The 4,762-nt window shown below is 35.3% G+C and overlaps 1 long non-coding RNA gene across 1 annotated transcript; it reads right to left on the bottom strand.

Moving 5' to 3' along the window:
* Nucleotides 1-1,763: 1,763 nt before the first annotated feature.
* Nucleotides 1,764-3,230, bottom strand: LOC145004099 (uncharacterized). The gene is made up of 5 exons (XR_013662266.1): nucleotides 3,090-3,230; nucleotides 2,751-2,883; nucleotides 2,534-2,654; nucleotides 2,042-2,054; nucleotides 1,764-1,919 (listed from the first exon to the last, which is right to left on the bottom strand). It is a non-coding gene; the product is annotated as an uncharacterized LOC145004099 (long non-coding RNA).
* Nucleotides 3,231-4,762: the final 1,532 nt, after the last annotated feature.

Below are 4,762 nucleotides of genomic sequence, written 5' to 3'. Positions count from 1 at the left end.
AGGGGAGGAATCTCTGATACTGTCACCATAGGAGTTGCTGTTTCAACCACTTGTTTGGTAGTAGGAGGCGTTGAGTCAAGAATATCATCGGAGTCCCGTATCTCCGTTTCTGGATGAGCAACATCATCGATATTGTCAAGTAGCGAGTTGAGATTTTCAGTTGACAAGAAATCTTCATTTCTTCAAAAATTCACCGGAATTTCATCCTTATCAAAGCCAGAAAGATCAAGATCTTCATACATGTCAGTTTCAGTCACACTCTTTGAAGACCCTTCATTGTAATGGAACTGATGTCAGATCATGTTCCTCTGTCACACTCTTTGATTACACTTTGTACTGGAACTGATGTCAGATCATGTTCCTCAGCCGCAACTGCATTGGGAACTGCTGTATCTTCTCTTTCTTCGTCATGTTCTGACACCATGATAAGTTCATCTTCTGAAATCACCCTTTCTAAAGAAGCAGCCTCAGAGGATATTTTATCAGACGATCCATGAGACTCAGAACTTTCGTTTAATTCAGCAAATTTTCCAAACTTCACAAGCGGATACAGTCCTTGGAAAATGATTTTACCCTTGCGATTTTGCATATATCATAGAGATCTGTTTTACATCTCTGTGCATTCAATCAATAAAATAGGAAATTGGTTTTCGTCCTATAATTTTCACTTTTTGTGGTGTTGTGTGAATTGTTATATGTAATTGTAGCGTTTATTGTTTTCTGTAGCAACAACATTATTGGAAACAATGGATGGAAATAGATCAAGCTACACTGTCAATGTAAGTTTTTCTACCATGCATAGGTACTGTAATTCCATGCTTTGAACTTAAGATGGTGTATAATCCGTTTGAAATTTTTTAATGTTATATTTTTCTGAACTTAATATCCGGTTTTTTCTTTTCGATTCTTATTTTTACATCAACATTTTTAATGAACTAATCCAATTGGTATGGCTGTAGTACATGTAGCAAGGATGCGTTTTGTTCTTCTCTAAACACATGATGATGGTGTTAAGGTTTTTACTATTGCTGTTACTCACTCTGATGCTGGTGTTAAGGTTTTTATTAGTGCTAAAAAAAAGTAGGTAATAATAATTTCCTTTAATTTATTTGTTTGATATAGTATATTTTTTTCATTTTTCTGTAAAATCATCATATTTGTATACTCATTTTGTTTTGGAGTCTTCTTTTACGTGATAGGTAAACCTTTTGTAAATTGAATTAACCTTTTAAATTTTAATGATTAAGCAGAAGATATACATAGATTGATATTGTAATCAAAATTTTGGTGATGATTATGTCATGGTTTACGTTCCCATTTGTTAAATCAATAACCCAAGTACTCCATTCGATGCATCCAACTATTACATTGTGTATGTGTATTACCAAACTTGTGTATTATTGAATCAATTTGCCATGTAAGGGATCAATGTATTTTCATTTTTTTAATGTTTGGATATTATACATTTAAAATTCCAGTAACTATGGAAATTGTTTTGCATTTGGATGATGTTGTTGTAACTTGTAAGTGGCTTGAATTTTTCAAATTTAAAGTTGTAGACTTGTGATCGAAAGTAATGAAAGTATGATGTAATAAATAAACCAAAGAAACTATGTTGCTTTTTCTGCGTTCTTAGGATCCTTGGTTCTATGCAGAGGCGCCTCCCTGAAGTTGTTTCCTGTTTTGTTATTCGAAATCATAAACATTCTTGGACCAAAATACCCTTTATAATAGATGAATAAGCACGCATGGGCCCTCTCATCTAGTTAATCAAAAATAATATATAAATATATTTTCAGTGCTAGTTGTTAAATATCAATAAATGGATCCATCAATTTAATTATAACTAGTGTAGGTACCCATGCTTTGCATGGGTTGGATGTGGATAGCTCCATTTCAAGTTTTATCCCAAGTATAATCTGCAAAAAGAAAAAAAAAAAAAAAAAAAAAAAAGTTGATTTGTGAAATTTTAGTTCTACAACAAAAAGCAGCATGATGATTAAAACTGGGAAAAAGTTGTCATGACCAAAACTAATCTTACCCTGAATAACGAACTGCAAAAAAAAAAAAAAACAAACAAAAAAAAAGGTTAGAAACATGGTTCAAGCATTTTATCAAGCAGTTGGTGTGCATAATGAAAGTTTCTTTCAAATTACGTGTGGACTTTAGGAAATCACATCCCTAAAAAAAAATGACATCAATTTTTATTCCTATTCGTATCCTGTGAGAAGGTTGGTAAAAAACATTGATGTCAATTTGCAAGAAGGGTTCAAGGGAATTAGCTTATTCAAACTTAACCATGAGGAGGCTATTAATGAGTTAATGGAGCCAGCTTTTGAGTTAAGTGATATTGCACAACATCTAATGCAGAAGTTGATAAAATTAGAGAAAATATTTACCTTTAATTTCCATTCATGAAGATCGTTAAATAGAAACAAACAATAGCAAAATATCCAACTCAGGTTCAGATTATTAAAACGTTTAGTAAGGGATTTTATTGTCTATTTTTAGTTCAAGTTAAAAACTATGTTACCTGGAATACAATCACTGTCACGCCATTCTTTGATAACCACGAGGAAGAAAAAAAGTCGTAAGCTGCAATATTCTTCCTTTGAAGTAAGCTTCCGTCACAATCACACAATCCACCTCAATCCCTTTCAAAATCGCAACAAAATACGAATTCAAAATCCAATTTTGGAATCAATTTCTACACATAATAAATGAATGGAATAGATATAAAAGATACTTACCAATGGATTCAGGTTCGAACTATAAAGAAACAGGGGCTAATCCACCGTATAATACAACTTTGATTTCAGGTGTTCTTGAGTTTGCGGGTCAAAAAAGTTGAAGGTTCATCCAAAGCCATGGCAGCCTCCCCCACTGTTAAAGTCGAAAAAAGTTAGGGCTTTTTAGGTTGAAACACGATTTCTACAGTGGGGTAGAGGAGAACCGAGGAGATGAAAGAAGAGGCAGAGAGACCGAAGATTCCAAGAGGAATCGAGAACACAACGCCTTAATCGGAAATGGACAGGCATACAAAATTGATAATTAAATAAGCAAAAAGAAATTTGAATAAAGCAACTGACTCATCAGACGGTGATTTGAAGCAGTATGTCCCTCTCTTCTCGCTACTTCCCTATCGATCTGCTCCGATCTCTCGTAATTTGTCTAGGTTAATCTGCTTCATTTCAATGGACAACCAAGCGGTGGAGGGACCAAATTACAAAGATACGAAGAAGAATCTATAAGAGGATTAAAAGTACGGAAGTATTTGAAGCGGTGAAATTAACTAACCCCGGTCGAGTTAAGCTAAACCCATGAACAGTACCCTGGGTGAGGTACTGTTCATAAGGATGTTGTCTTTTAATTATATATCTAATCTAATCTAATAATGTTTTGAACTTCTTTTGCATGTAACCAAAAAAAAAAACGTATTAACTTTTTATGACTTACTAAGAGAACAGCCTTGACGTTGTCGAAGGTAATTGGGGACTCGAGTTCTTCTCCTTCTTTAATCCTTAATTGAACATCAACTAAATCTTCATCCAATCTCTCAATCCCACCCACACCTCGTTTTCCTTTGTGATCCTCCAAAACCTTGTCAAGTTCTTTGTGTATCTTTAACCACTTCGATTTGATCCCCGACACAATGTTTAGGAACTTAAGTCGAGGAAAGAATTCACCAACATTGAAAGCACCCGATCGATGTCACCAATAAGTCTTTGATCAACCCTATCAGTACAGCTTGATGTTGAGCTTTGTAGTTATTTCCCAAAGTAGCCCTGCAAATTACAGTTAGGGATGAGCAGAGGCGGGTACCCGCCTCATTTGGCGAGAACCGGAACCGGAACCGGCGGTTCCTAAAAAGTTAGAACCGGAACCGGAACCGGTCTAGGCGGTTCTTAAATTTTTGGATCCAGTCCCGGAACCGGCGGTTCTGGTTCCGGGAGCGGGTAACCCGGTTACATTAACTTTTTTAACTTTTTTCGATAAAACCGCAACTTAGTTCGATCCAAATCGAATCAATTCAGACCAGAAATGGACATAATATATTCTAAACCGGTCTAAGTAACACACACATATTTATATGAAATACCAATATATATATATATATATATATATATATATATATATATATATATATATATATAAACCGGTTTCGGCGGGTACCCAGTGGGTAGCGGTTCCAAAAAAATGAGAATTGGAACCGGAACCGCTTAAGGCGGTTCCATAACTTTAGGAACCGGAACCGGAACCGCTTAAGGCAGTTCCAGTTCCAGAACCGGCAGTTCCAAGGCGGTTCCGGTTCCAAAAGCGGGTACCCGGTTCTCATGCTCATCCCTAATTACAGTAATTCATCACTGGGTTTGTTTTTGCAAAAAAATATGGTTGATCTAAAAGGCTCGAGGGAGATTGGTCAACTTTGATTTGGAAAGAAGGTCACTTCGTCAAAAAGGATTAGATAAAGCCGCGACTAATTAAACCGACAACTTTATTTATAGCCGTTTGACTTGCATATATTTTAAAGAATTTATGTTATAGTACGTACCCTTATTATATAATATGTATAACTTCAAATTCTTGGAAATTATAATTATAATTTATATATCAATATAAATGCATTAGTAAAATAACTCGTCAAGACCTGCATATGACGTTGTTGATCATCCCTACGACCATCTCAGTAAAGTTGATCACCGAACCGCTTGAAGATCTTATCGACTCACAAAGGCGGCCAAGCTCTTCGTTTCTAAGCGCA

This window comes from Lactuca saligna, chromosome 7 (assembly GCF_052625555.1).
Source record: "Lactuca saligna cultivar CGN05327 chromosome 7, ASM5262555v1, whole genome shotgun sequence".
Taxonomy (NCBI): domain Eukaryota; kingdom Viridiplantae; phylum Streptophyta; class Magnoliopsida; order Asterales; family Asteraceae; genus Lactuca; species Lactuca saligna.
The sequence above is the reverse complement of the archived record's forward strand: the minus strand, read 5'-3'. Positions and strand labels throughout refer to the sequence as shown.